This window comes from Rhinolophus ferrumequinum, chromosome 13 (assembly GCF_004115265.2).
Source record: "Rhinolophus ferrumequinum isolate MPI-CBG mRhiFer1 chromosome 13, mRhiFer1_v1.p, whole genome shotgun sequence".
Lineage (NCBI taxonomy): Eukaryota > Metazoa > Chordata > Mammalia > Chiroptera > Rhinolophidae > Rhinolophus > Rhinolophus ferrumequinum.
This window is the reverse complement of record NC_046296.1, coordinates 20,075,516-20,089,438: the sequence shown is the minus strand read 5'-3', so window position 1 is coordinate 20,089,438 and position 13,923 is coordinate 20,075,516. Positions and strand designations below refer to the sequence as shown.

At 39.5% G+C, this 13,923-nt stretch overlaps 1 protein-coding gene across 5 annotated transcripts in view; it reads left to right on the top strand.

Moving 5' to 3' along the window:
* ZNF638 (zinc finger protein 638) overlaps nucleotides 1-13,923 on the top strand; it is a 115,896-nt gene that overhangs the window by 29,736 nt on the left and 72,237 nt on the right. The window contains exon 1 of one of the 5 annotated variants that reach the window (XM_033124415.1): nucleotides 9,956-10,075. The exons of 3 other annotated variants lie outside the window; for them this stretch is intronic. The gene's annotated coding sequence lies outside the window, so the exon portion shown is untranslated. Of the gene's footprint in view, nucleotides 1-9,955; nucleotides 10,086-13,923 lie in introns of those variants that run through there. One more of the 5 variants, XM_033124414.1, reaches the window with a different exon arrangement.

Below are 13,923 nucleotides of genomic sequence, written 5' to 3'. Positions count from 1 at the left end.
TGGCTCATTTATGTCATTATGAGCCCAAGTTTATTCCTCTCTTCATTCTGCTGTTCTTGATGGAGGCTTCCTCCTGAGATTGGCTTCTTGTGCTGGTAAGGGAGCTGCCAGTAACTATAGAGGACAGAGACTTCCTTGGTGATGTCTTTGGGTAGACGCAGGGAGGGACTCTCCATTAAAAGGAAATACATATTTTCTCTTCGTCTGTTTGGATCAACTTAGGTCATGTGTTTAAATCTAAAATACTTCTAAAAGCCTTTAAAGGTTTAGGTTTGATAGGCACAAAATCAGTGTTCCAAGTTATAGCAGTTCAACCAGCTCCTTTGTAAGGAATGTAGGATTATGACTTCCCAGCTGGGGAGAGAGGGATCCTCATGGCATTCCATATTTTACGCTCTATCATTGCCACCTCACCCCTTTTCTGGTACCAATTCATATGTTAGTCAGGACTCTAGTTCTCAATGACAAATACCCAACACAAACTGGCTTAAGGAAAATGGGAATTTATTGACACATGGAACTATAAAGTCTATGGAATAGTCTGACTTTGGGTATGGCTGGATATAAGGACTCAAGTGATATCATCCACATCCTCCTTTTCTCTTTAACAGATTTTCCCTATATGGTAGTCCTGAGGGCCACCAGAAGCCCAGGACTCACATCTTATCTGCTCAGCAACCTTGGCAGAAAGACAGCGTTGTCTCTGATAAGTCTGGCAGAAAAATCCCAGGCAAGATTCTAATTGGCTACATTCTCATTCCTGAATCAATTCCTGTGGCCTTGTGAATGGAATATTTTTATTGGTCAGGTTTGGGTCATGTATCTGCTATGGTTAGGGGAAACAGATCAGCCACAGCTAAGCTACTTAGACGTGGTTCCCCTCTGGACAAGGGTTTGGTTATTGGAAGAAGGAAAGATGAATGTTGAAAGGCAAAAATAATAGCTGCTCACTCTAATGGTATTTTAGGAATTCAAAGGGGCAATTTTACTAGAGCAGTAAGTTTCAGATTGTGGTTCCAAGACCTACTAATCAGAAATTCTGGGGGTGGGGCCAGCAATCTGTGTTTTAATAAATCCACCAGGTGATTCTGATGCAGGATAAAGTTTGAGAACCCCTGAAAAGGAGGTTTCCTTCATGGGCTGAGGAAGTGCAGTGGAGCTAGCAATTAATTCTGGGTGCGGGGAGGTTTCTTAGGGGAGGTGGAATCTAATTTGGGCCCTAGAGGAGGAGGTAGACCTCTCCATGTGAATAAATTTCCATTTTTTCCCTCCAGCTTCCTACTCTTCTTCACTGAAACCTGACTGATGCTAATTTACCATATTTATTGTGCCTTTTGAGCCCCTACGGCTCAGCTTTTTTTCTCCTAGGATGTCCTTTTTTTTTCCTCTCTCTCTTCACCGATTTAAACCCTAGCCACCCTTAAAGGTTCAGCTCAAACTTTCCTTTCTTCCAGAAAACCTTACCTGAAAAGCTCAGTTTTCACTAATTAGGTCTACCTTGTAAGTTTTCTTCTTTCATCCTTTTAGCACACACTTACTGATTTCTTATATACCAGGTACTGTGGTAAGTACTGGAATTGTGTAAATGAATTATACTATCTGGTTTAAAGGATATTTGTATATTCTTTAAGATGCCATCAGAATGCCCTCTAGCAAAGGCTCTACCAGTTACGTATTCACCAGCATATGAGGCTGCTTAGTTCCCCACGTCCTCATCACCAGTGGGTACTATCAGTCTTTCTCATTTTTGCCCAACTGATTAACTGAACAATATCTTGCATTTTTACTATGATATTTTTGTATGTGGGTCTCTGTGTTTATACTATTTGATGCAGCTCCTTGGATGTAAAAATTAATATTTTTCATCAAATTTGGGAAGTATTTGGCCATTATATCTTCAATTTTTTTTTCTGCTCCTTTTTCTGTCTCTTCTCTCGTCTTCTTTTCATACTCCCATTATGCACATGTTGGTGCATTTGATATCCAACATTTTTCTGAGGCTCTGTTAACTTTTCTCCAGTCTTTTTTTTTTTTTTTTTTTAATTTTTGTTGGGGAATATTGAGGAACAGTGAGTTTTTCCAGGACCCATCAGCTCCATGTCAACTCATTGTTTTCAATCTAGTTGTGGAGGGCACAACTCACTGGCCCCGTGTGGGAATTGAACCGGTGACCTTGGTGTTATGAACACTGGGCTCTAACCACAGCCTGTGCGGCTCAGCTCCAAGCTCAAGCTGTTGTTTTCCATCTAGTTGTGAAGGGCACAGCTCACTGGCCCATGTGGGAATCAAACTGGCGACCCTGGTCTTATGAGCACTGCGCTCTAACCAACTGAGCCAACTGGCCGCCCCTTTTACATTGTTTTTCTTCTCTGTTCTGCTGGTTGCGTAATCTCCATTGGTCTGTCTTCAAGATAGTTGATACTCTCTTCTGCCAATTCAAAGCTTTTATTGAACCCTCTAGGGAACTTATTATTTTAGTTATTGTACTTTTTCCTCCATGATGTCCATGTGATTCTTTTTAAAAATTATTTCTGTCTCTTTATTCACATCTCTAATTGTTACAAGATTGTCATAATTGTATTTACTTTTTTTTAGCATTTCCTTTAGTTCTTTCAATATATTTATAATGGTTATTGTGAAGTCTGTTCAAGTCAATATTTGGGACTTTTCACAGGAAGTTTTTGTTGCCTGTATTTTTTCCCTGCATATGAGTCACACATTCCTGTTTCTTCGTATATCTTGTGATTTTCCTTGTTGAAAACTGGACATTTTCCGTAATATATTGTAGCAAACCCAGATACTGATTGTCTGTTTTCCCTGGCACTTTTTTCTGTTGTTGTTTGCTTATTTATTTGTTTTGTGACTTAGCTGAACTATTTTAGTGAAGTCTATTGCCCTGCAATGTGCAGCTTCTGTTCTTGCTCCTCAGAGGATGCAGTCTCGGATGTGCGTAAGTCACTGTGGGATGACAGTGTCTTAGCAGGGCTCTCTTTGTCTCTTTCTTTGATCTCTCTGTTAGGCTGTCTGCCTCTGTTGGTATCACACTTGTATTTAGGCTGATTGCTCTGTTATTTTTGACCACTCTGAGACATAAATTTCTCCACAGTCTGATCCAATTCATTTTGGGTTCCTTGGCTGGGGTACTTTTTGAGACCAGTTTCTGACATTTTTTTTCTATCCTCAGGAGGCTCTTTTAGCCTTTTCTTTCCCTGGTTCTATCTGTTAAACCTACGGGCCTACCAGTTTAGTTTGTTGATATCATAAAGCTATCATCTTCTTCTTATCCAATATCCAATTTCTTCTTCAATTTCTCTCTTATTTATGAGATTGCCTGTAGGCATGCAATGTACCTACACTGTGTTTTCAATAAAGTCACTTACTTCTGAGGAGAGCTTAAAAGCTCTCTGTTGTTATTGCTAGCCTCTCCTCCTGGGCGAAATCTTCTAGCCATTGCTCCAAAGCAGCTTTTGCGGACGGTGGCCCACTTTTTGTGGGATGACAACCCTGGCTTATGAGCCGAACTCTGGGTGGGTCAGTAGCTTCTGGTCTTCTTGCCTTGGCTCTCCTAGAATGGAACCTCTGCCCTACCAATGTGTTAGGACAAGGCCACTTAGGGCCACAATATTTTTGACCTGCTTTATCTGGGATTGAGCCTTGAATTTATGAGTTTGGGTTGGGTTTAAGAAGAAATCCCTAAACCTCTCTGCTTTATTTGCCAGAAATGTATGCTCTATAACATGGAGCTGGGAGGGAGAAGAAAGGTCACTGGCCTGTCCTGCTGGAGGGAGACCATATCGCTTGGGAGCTAGGGGAAGTGGGAGCCTCATCTTCTTCAATAACAACCGGAGTAGAACTTCCATTACACTGAGATAGCAGGTCAAGTGCCACAGACTCTCACTGTTCTTACCAAGATTTAGTAGATTTTCTTGAATAAACGTTTTTTCACTTGCTGTATGCCCTTTGGACAATTGAGAGAGACTTTAAATCGTTGTTTTTTAAAAATAATTTTCACCAGATGGTTCACTGGGGAGTGTGTCTATAGAACTCGTAATGATTCTATTCTTGAAGTGGAACTTTCTTTTGTAGCTATTATGTAGACTCTATACGCAATGCTATAGGGGTAAGGAATTCATAAGATGAAGATCCTGAGGGTAAAGGATTATTCTTATTTTATGTTTGAGGAAACTATTTGTTAGTATTACTTAAATTAGAGTTTTAGTCAAAATTGTATTGTTTCTAAATCCCAGGTCATTGTTCATTGATGGATGTATCATATTTTTGATTTGTATTTTTAATGAATTGAGACCCTAGTCTTCAGATAACAAGTATATTAGTTATGTACTGCTGCATAAAAAATTACCCCAAAACTTAATGATTCAAAACAATAATGTGCTTTTTATACAAGTTTTATCATTTCTGTGGGTCAGGAATTCAGCACTGATTTAGCCATGATAGGGTTATCCTTGATGGGGTCCCTCATGAGACTGCTTTCAGGATGTCGACTTAAGTTGCACTCATTTGAAGGCTTAACTAAGGCTGGAGGTTCTGTCTCCAAAGTGGCTCACTGAAATGGTTGTGGATTTGGTGGTAGTTGTTGGCAGAAGGCTTTAATTCCTCCCCTTATGGGCTTCTCAACAGGCTGTTTTGGATGTCCTCAAAACATGGCACCTGGCTTTTTCTACTGTGAGTGATCCAAGAGAGAGAAGGGAGAGTCAGGCAGAAGCTATCATTTTTATGGCCTAGCCTTGGAAGTCACAAAGCATCACATCACCACGTTTGCTAAGTCTGATCTCCATTCAAGGAGAGTGGAATTTTGCTTCACCTCTTTAAGTGAAATGTATCAAAGAATTTGTGGACACATTCGGGAACAAAACATGTTCTTAACAAGAAGAGGCAAACTGATTTCTCGTCACCATTGTGCTAGTTTTGACACGAACTCAGACAAATAACTGCTTGTTTTCTTGAGTTAGTTTCTAAACTTCTATACATCCTATTCCTGTGTACACACCTGCAGTCTGACACAAATGCTGCAAAATTCAAGTATCAGTAAGAACTCAGTTTTCTTGAACTATGTTCTTTTGCAGGACATGAAATGGCTTGTTACTCATCAAATTTTGATCATGGCCCTGCGCCTATCCCAATAATTAGGTTTGGATTTTCAAGACAGAAGGAGAGCAATAGTTGCCCCCAACCCCTACTTGTTAGGACATTTGTATTTGAGAGGAAATAGTGATGAGATTCTTCGTGTCATTGACACAAAGCACCATTTATGTTAAGAAATCACAGGAACAAGTTTGTGATGATTGTTCTTTTTTCCTAATACTTTCTGGCATTGAGTAGTATCTGTGCTGAGCAGGCAGAAACTGAGCTCTGGCTAGAGCTGCTCAGTACTTGTTGTCTGGCCAATCATAAAATGGAGTGGGTAAAAGAAGAGGATGGGGAATTGCGGAATAAAGTGATGGTAAGAAGAGGATGTGGGGTAGGATACCTTTTTTCTGTCGAGAATAGTGACACTTTTAGATGGGAATGAGAAATTCTGTAAGCAGTCCAAGGAGACTGAAAGACGTAAAAGTTTGGAGTAGTAGATTCTAAGATAAAAACATTTTTTTCTCAGGGATGCCATAAATATTGATGATCATCTTTAAAATCATAGATTTCCAGACTCCGGTCTTATGGACAAGCTAATCTAGTCCCCTCTTTTTCCCCTTTTCACTTGTAAGAAACTGAAATCTGGTGAGGTTAATATCAGAGCAGAGGCTAGAAAGGTAACTCGTGTGATTCCTAAACCCAAGTATTTAATGTTCTGGATTGCCTTGAGTGGTTTAAGAGGCTTTGATTCAGTCCCTTGCTACTTCTCCATCCTCATCTTGTCCTTTCTTTATATCACTCCACCTCAACTGAGCTGTCCTTCTTGTTATTCCTCATACATACCCAACTTGCTCCTGTTCCACGGCCTTTGCACTGATGTATGCTCTAGTGGAAAGCTCTTCTTCAAGATATCTGTATGAATTTCCCCCTTTTTTCATTTATATCTCTGCTCAGATGTCATATCATCAGAGAGGACTTCCTTGACTACTCTGTCTAAAGCATTACCTAGCCCCTACTTCATCATTTCCCCCTTACTTGCTTTATTTTCTTTATTTTGTTACCATATTTGTTTCTTGTTTTTTTCTATTAAAATATAAATTGTACGAAAAGCAGGTACTTGATCTTTGTTGACTGCTATATCTTCCAGTGCTTAGAATAGTGACACAGATTATGTATTCAATTTGATGTAAGTCAAATTATGACACTCCTTGCTCAAAACCTTCCTATCTCATTTACAGTAAAAACCAAAGCCCTTAAAATACCCTGTTATGGACTGAATTGTGTCCCCGTCAAATTCATCTGTTGAAGTCTTAACCCCAGTACGACTTAGAATGTACTTGGTGATTACAGTTAAATGAGGTCATATGGGTGGGACCTAATCCAATGTGGCCAGTGTCCTTATAAGAAGAAGGAGATTTACCAGAGATACATGTGTACACAAAAAAGCCACATGAGGACACAGTAAGAAGGTGGCCAACTGCAAGCCAAGGAGAGAAGCCTCAGGAGAAAACCAAACCTGTCTACACCTTGATCGCTGATTTCCAGCCTCCAGAACCGTGAGAAAATCCGCTCTTGTTGTTTAAGCCACCCAGCCTGTGGTATTTTGTTGTGGCAGCCCAAGCAGACTAATATAGCCTGTAAGTATTCCCGATTCCCTTTACCTCATCTCCTGTGTTCCCTCTTACTCATGCTGTTGCAGCCTCTGGCCTTCTTGCTGTTTCCCAACTATGCCAAACTAGCTTTCACCTCAGAGATGTCTTTCCCATCAAGGCTGTTTGTGCTATGAGGGCAGGAGTTAGTGTTGGCTTCTGGTTTGCCACTGACTTTCTGGTGCTCATAAGAATTCCTAGCACAGAGTAGGCCCTGAAGTAATATTTATTGGCTCAGCTAATGAATAAACAAATGGAACTGATTCATAGATAGACAAAAAGATAAGTATGACAGGCTAGAAAATCCATAAATTCATTTCCCATATGGGAACTTAATACTTTGTTGTTGGCATTTGTTTTTTAAAGGACATTTCAATGGAGGTGGGGGGAAGAATGATTTAGCTAATATCTGGAAACTTCATGAGTGATTTAATCCATTTGGAAGAAAACAAAGTTATCTCTCTACTTCATATCACAAAAAATAATATATTTTTAAATTAATTAAACATTTAATTGTGAAATTATATACAAAAATTTACAAAGCTTAGGAGAATTTTTATATAATTTCTGGGTGTGTATGCCTCTATGGGTGGGGTGAGGCTTCTTAGGAAAAAAAGAACACTCCAAAGTCATAAAGAAAAAGATTGACACATTTGATTACATTTAAATTTTAGAATGGCAAAAGACATTAGACAAAACGTCAGTGGGGAGAAACCAATTGCAACATATTTGACAAAAGGTTAATAAATATTTTTATATATTAACAACTATCTCCTGATAAAAAAAGAGACAACCAGCTCGTTAGAACATGAGCAAAGAATATTAAAACGATTTTTTTTTTTTAAGGAGGAATTGCACATGGCTAGTAGATCTGAAAGGATGCTCAACAGTTTCATTCATACACACACGCACACACACACTCACTCACTCATAATTTGTTTACCCATCAGTGTCATTCATTCTTTCATCAAATACACGCTGAGTTTGTACTGTGTGCCGAGTATCATTCTACGTATTGGAGATAAAGCAGTGAAGAAAATATAAATATCCCTGACATCATAGAGCTCATGTTGTAGTGGAGAGAGCTAGATAAGAAACAATGAAGAAACAAATGATTGTGCAGGAGAAAGGAATTCTAATCAAATCAGATATCATAAAATGTGTAAAGTTGTTCAAGAACAGCCCCTACAAAAAGCACCAGACACAGTATTTCGAAGGTGAATTCTACCAAACATTTAAAGAACAGACAAGTCCAATGATACTTAAATTATTTCAGAGTTAAGAGAAAGAAGTGAGGCTGTGGAATAATGGTCATTCTTCTACGTATTTAGTGTAAGTGGGAATTTGTACAGTATAAACTCTTTGGAAAATATTCCAACAATATATTACACACACACATTTTTTTTAACCCAAAACGTATCACTTCATAATGCAGTTTGTATACAGCAATATTTGTAGTATCAAAAAAACTGAAAACAACTTCAGTGTTCAATAACAGGTTGAATGATTGATGATGGAGCCATACTATGAATATTATGCCCCAATTAAAAGAGGGGATATATATATATATATATATACACACACACACACACACATACATATATATGTGTATATATATATATATATATGGTTTAATTGGAGAAATGTCAGTAATCAGAAGAGCAATTAGCAGGCTAATATATAAATTTTTGGAAAAAGTACTAAAGAATATTTCCCATTACATGCAGATAACATGTTTGTGTATATTTGTATGACTATAAAGAAATGTATGGAAGGAAACACATCAAACATTGATTAGGAGTTTGTGGATAGATTGTTGGCTTTTTCTTTTTCTTTGTTGGCTTGTTGCCTTAGGCAAGATTTTCAGTTTGAAAGGAAAATCCAATAAGATATTTTTTTTTTTTAAAGAATTTTCAAATCTTGTTTCTTTTTTTTTTAAGATTTTATTGGGGAAGGGAACAGGACTTTATTGGGGAACAGTGTGTACTTCCAGGACTTTTCTCCAAGTCAAGTTGTTGTCCTTTCAATCTTAGTGGTGGAGCGTGCCGTTCAGCTTCAAGTTGTTGTCCTTTCAGTCTTAGTTGTGGAGGGCGCAGCTCAGCTCCAGGTCCAGTTGCCGTTTTCTAGTTTCAGGGGGCGCAGCCCACCATCCCCTGTGGGAGTCGAACCGGCAACCTTGTGGTTGAGAGCCCACGCTCCAACCAACTGAGCCATCGGGAGGCAGCTCAGCTCAAGGTGCCATGTTCAATCTTAGTTGCAGGGGGCGGAGCCCACCATCGGTTGCGGGACTCGAGGAATCGAACTGGCAACCTTGTGGTTGAGAGCCGACTAGCCCATGTGGGAATCATCGAACTGGCAACCTTGTGGTTGAGAGCCGACTGGCCCATGTGGGAATCGAACCAGCAGCCTTTGGAGTTAGGAGCATGGAGCTCTAACCGCCTGAGCCACCGGGCCGGCCCTCCAATAAGATATTTTTAAAAAGACTTTTATTTTAGTTTTTCCTATGCTTGTTTTAAAGTAAATGAGAGAAAAAACATCTGCTTGGGTGCTAGGTAAAACTGGGTAGGTGGTGTGATGTGTTTAATATCCATAAGGCAGGACTTGTGAGTTTTCCCAGATTTTGCCCAAAGGTTGAGTTTTTATGTTGATGTAGTAAGTAGAGTAACCCTGAGAAGTTACTCAAGTTCTCTCAACCTAAGATTTTTCATCAGTAAAATAAGGGTTAAAAATATCTACCACTCATTTTTATTGTGAAATGACATATGAAAGGATTTTGAGAGTGTTAAGCTTTTAACTCAATAAGTTTTAATTGAATTCTAATTTCCTGACATTTTGGAGTGGCTATGATATGCCATCACATGATTGCTCTGGGGATGAAAAAAATGTACAAGGCTAGAGAACAAAGGCAGGTAAAATCTTAACCATACAAAGCATTATATCAAATGCCAGATGAATATTACCTATTTTAATGTATTATTGAAGGCAAAAATGATTTGGGAAGACTGCACGGAGGAGGTCAGACAATACAAGTATTAGGAATGTGCATGATTCGGAAAGGACAGGCACAAGCACTCACACCGGTGCTTGAGTTTTGCAGATGCATGAGTAGACGCGAGAGCGCCCCCTTCCGGAGCCAACCCTCTCTGGCCCCTTTTTCGTGCCTCCAGGCGAGCGCGGTGCCGGCGGTACGCAGGCGCCGGGAACAGAGGAGGGCTCGCAAAGGCTCGACAGGCGCGCATGCGTGCATCTCTCTGGAGGCGGTAGCTTCTTCGGCGTCGAGACTGGAGGCTGAGAGCTAAACTGTGTGGGGGAGCAAATGGGATCCGGCTGTTAGTCGGGTAGGCATAGGTAGGACCGCTGCCTTGTGGGGAGTAGGGGGCTGGAAGGCGGGAGCCCATACCGTGGAGGTCTTGAGCCTTTCCTATGAGATTCGGGCCGACTATTGTATCTGTGTCGCAGCGACTGCGCACAAAATGGCGGCGGGCAGACGGCGGGGGCGGGAGGAGGTTGCGGGACCCCCGGGATGGGAAGGGAAGGGAGCTTGGCTGCACCGCTACCGCGTCGGCTCAGCTCACTGCCCCGGAGGGCCGGGTCGGGCACCCGTGCTAGCACCGTGCTTCTGGAAGAGCCGCCTGACGCCGCTGCACTGGGCGGAGGAACGAGAACAGCCCTTTGGCAAGGCCGTGGCGGCCCCTTCCTCATGGGCGCAGAGCCTGCTCAGGCCGCGCCAGTCCTGACAGCCAGAGCAAGCGGCGGTGAGGGAGCACCACGGAGGGAGTAAGCGTTCCCTTCGGGCCTTGGAGAGAGGCGGTGGAGCCTGAGCCGAGAGCCTTTTGGCTAGCGACGTTGTGCACGGAACGTGGAGAGGAGAGCGTGTTTGGGGCTGGGGGTGTCGGGAGGACGGGGGAATCGTGCGACCCAGCGGCTTTTGCTGGTCTGTTTGTTACGCCTGACTTGTGCGGGGATGAAAGCAAGGAAATTGTCAACTCTCTGCGGGACGCGGAGGGCTGTTAAATGGCTCTGACACTTAATACCAAACCTCTCAGAGGAATCTTGAATACAGACAGTTGGTGGTTTATTTTTGTGTGATTCCTAGCTTGGGCCCCGTTCTGTTACTGGTGTGGGGAAAACATACCGTATACCATGTACATGAATCCTTGAGGACGTTTGAAACTGATCTTTTGTTTGAGGTAAATGCGAATGAAGGAGACTTCTATTCCTACACATTCTTTAATTGAACAATGAAGGCTGCCTCCAGCTAATTTTTCTTAATCTTAAAATTTGCGGTTAGGCGAAATTTGGGGGGGAAATACTATTGAATTTGAAGGAGTTCTGAAGAAAAACTTATTACCAGGATCCGGCGACTTATATTGGTTCAAATTCTTTTGCTGAAAAGCTTTGGAATTGCGCACAACAATTTTTCTTCATTTGTTGTAAAGTGTTCTTTTTCAGGGATGTTTGCTGGTTCAGATTTGCAGTTAAAATTGATAAACGGGGGGAAAAGTTACAGAAAAGATGAATTTAATGAAGTTTATACAGATAATAAACATCATTTACATTATTTCAAAATAGCCTTAAATTTTGTTGATTAGATAATCTATACTTAGTGGGCATATGTTGCATTTAACAATTTTTTGACAGCATTTCTTAGTACTTTATTTTGTATTCTCATACCCGGTAATACGCACTTTTAAATTATGTGGATTCAATATGTTGATACACTAAAATATACTGGGCCATTCCCTCCTTCGTTGGTTGTGTTGAAGCAAATAAAGGTAAAAGATAAAACGGAAGAAATCACAAAATGTCATTCATTTTTAATAGCTAGTTTTCTGTGTATTCATGTCAGATATTTATTACCTTGAATACTGGTTATATTTTAGTTTTGTATTGTATGTACTCTTTCATTATAGAGGGTATATATAGCAGATACTCTGGTTTAAAAAAACGCTTCTTTACCGTCGGTGATCACTTTGCACTTCATGGCTGTCTTAAAGATTTTTCTCTCGGGTGCTCCTGAGGAGGTGATCTCTGGAAATTTTGTTTTCATGTAATGAAAGAAAATGAGTAAAATAGTTTAGTGGAAAGAGAATAGGCTTTGGAATCAGAAGATCTGGATTCAAGTCCCTGTTTTCTTCTGAGCGGGTGTGTGAGATTGTGGGTAAGTTATTTTAGTCTTTCTGAACTTTGGCTTCCTTATCTGTAAAATGGTGATAATACTACTTACTGCTTGGGATTGTTGTGAGGATTAAGTGAGACAATGTATGGGAAGCTCCTATCCCTTGGCACATAATACCGTATTTCCCTGAAAATAAGACCAGGTCTTATACTAATTTTTGCTCCAAAAGACGCATTAGGACTTATGTTCACAGCATGTCATCCTGAAAAATCATGCTGGGGCTTATTTTCTGGTTAGGTCTTATTTTTGGGGAAACACGGTAGATGCTTAATAAATGTCAGCTGTTACTTTTATTACTAATTTTTAAATGCTTAGGCAGTACCATTTGATAGAAAATTGCAACCCTTGGATACTCCCTTTTAATTAAAAATAAGAGGCTTAAAGGAATTTAGATTAAACTGTTAGAATTTTGGAGCTGAAAGATCATCTAATCTATTAAAATATTTTGTGCATCTATAAACTTTATATATGCCTCTCTTGTAGCATTTCTTAAAACATTGTAACTATTTACTTACATGATTGTTCTCCTTTGTTATCTGTCCCAGTGCCTGGTATGTATTAGATGCTCACATGTTGAATGAATGAACTCAGCTGGTATTCATTCATTCAGAGCCTAAATACAAACACAGGCTCTTGGAGTCGAAATTTTGCTTTCTATTATGACTAAGTGTATACTGGTCAAGGTTTAGGTAAATTTGTTCAAAATCTTAGTAAAATGCTAGACATACAGAGAAACAGTGTTTCTAGTACAGGTAACCAGTAACAGTTGGGCTGTTCAGCCTGGAAACAGGAGCTACTGAATGTTGAAATGGGGGGGTTTCGAGTTCCTCCAAACTGAAAGTAATTATATTTGTAGCTAAAGCCAATAAGCCCCTCTTTGTATCTAACTTTACTTTTTCATTGCTTCAGCTGTATTTACTGTAGTCAGAAATTTGTGGTCGAAAATTGAAATGGAAGGAAAATGGGTATATGGAAGATAAAAAGAAAATAAGGAAAAGGGAAGAGGGTAAGGAAAAGGTGAGGTGTAGAAATAAAACAGCTGTAACTGATCAGTGAGGTTCAAGAATAACAAAGGGTTTTCTTTGAAAAGTTTTGGAACTATAGGAGAAAGCTTTAAGGTATACATATTTTGGTATTTTCTTAGTGGTTACCTTGGAGGGGGGAGATATTGTATATATATGTGTGTGTGTGTATATATGTATATATATATATATGGTTATTTTCAACTCCTGAACTCCTAAAATACCAAAATATATTTATTGTTCCAGTCTTTAAAATTTTTATACTTTTTTCCTGCCTCATTTCTGCAGTCTTCATTTTATTAAACTTTAAACTGATTTCACTGTTGTCCCTGCTAGTAAGTGAATGTTGCCTATTTTCTTTTGAATTTCTTCATTTCTTTAAAAAAACATTTTATGGAAAAATTTTAACCACAAAAAGCAGAGTATAACATAATGATTCACCACCTGTACCTATCACCCAGCTTTAACAAATATAAACTAATGGTCAATCTTGTCTCTACCCTCCACCCTATTCTTAAGCAAATCCCACATCGTATCATTCATCAATTTTATAGTTCAAAAATTTTCTCTAAAACATTTAGAGAAAGCATGTGTTTATCACACCTAAAATAACAATTCTTTAGAACACTAGAATTCAATCCCTATTCAAATTTCCCCAATTGTGTCTCATATACCATACACGTGTGTATATACATGTATTAATTTAATTTCTATTTCTATTACCATATTGAAAATTTCAGCAATTACCCAAGTCTTAATAAAAGGAACAAATACCTACCTGCTCTTAAGTAAAGCATTTTGTTTACTGTCTTCCCATTTTTTGAGCACCTATTGCATGTCAGGAAGTATAATTTTAATTACTCTCCACATCAACATTCTAAAGTGGGTATTGTTTTAATTCCCATTTTTCACATGATCAAACAGAGGCTTGGGCTAACTAGCTGGCTGGGGGGTTACATTTTCAGAAAGCAGCAAAACCAGAATT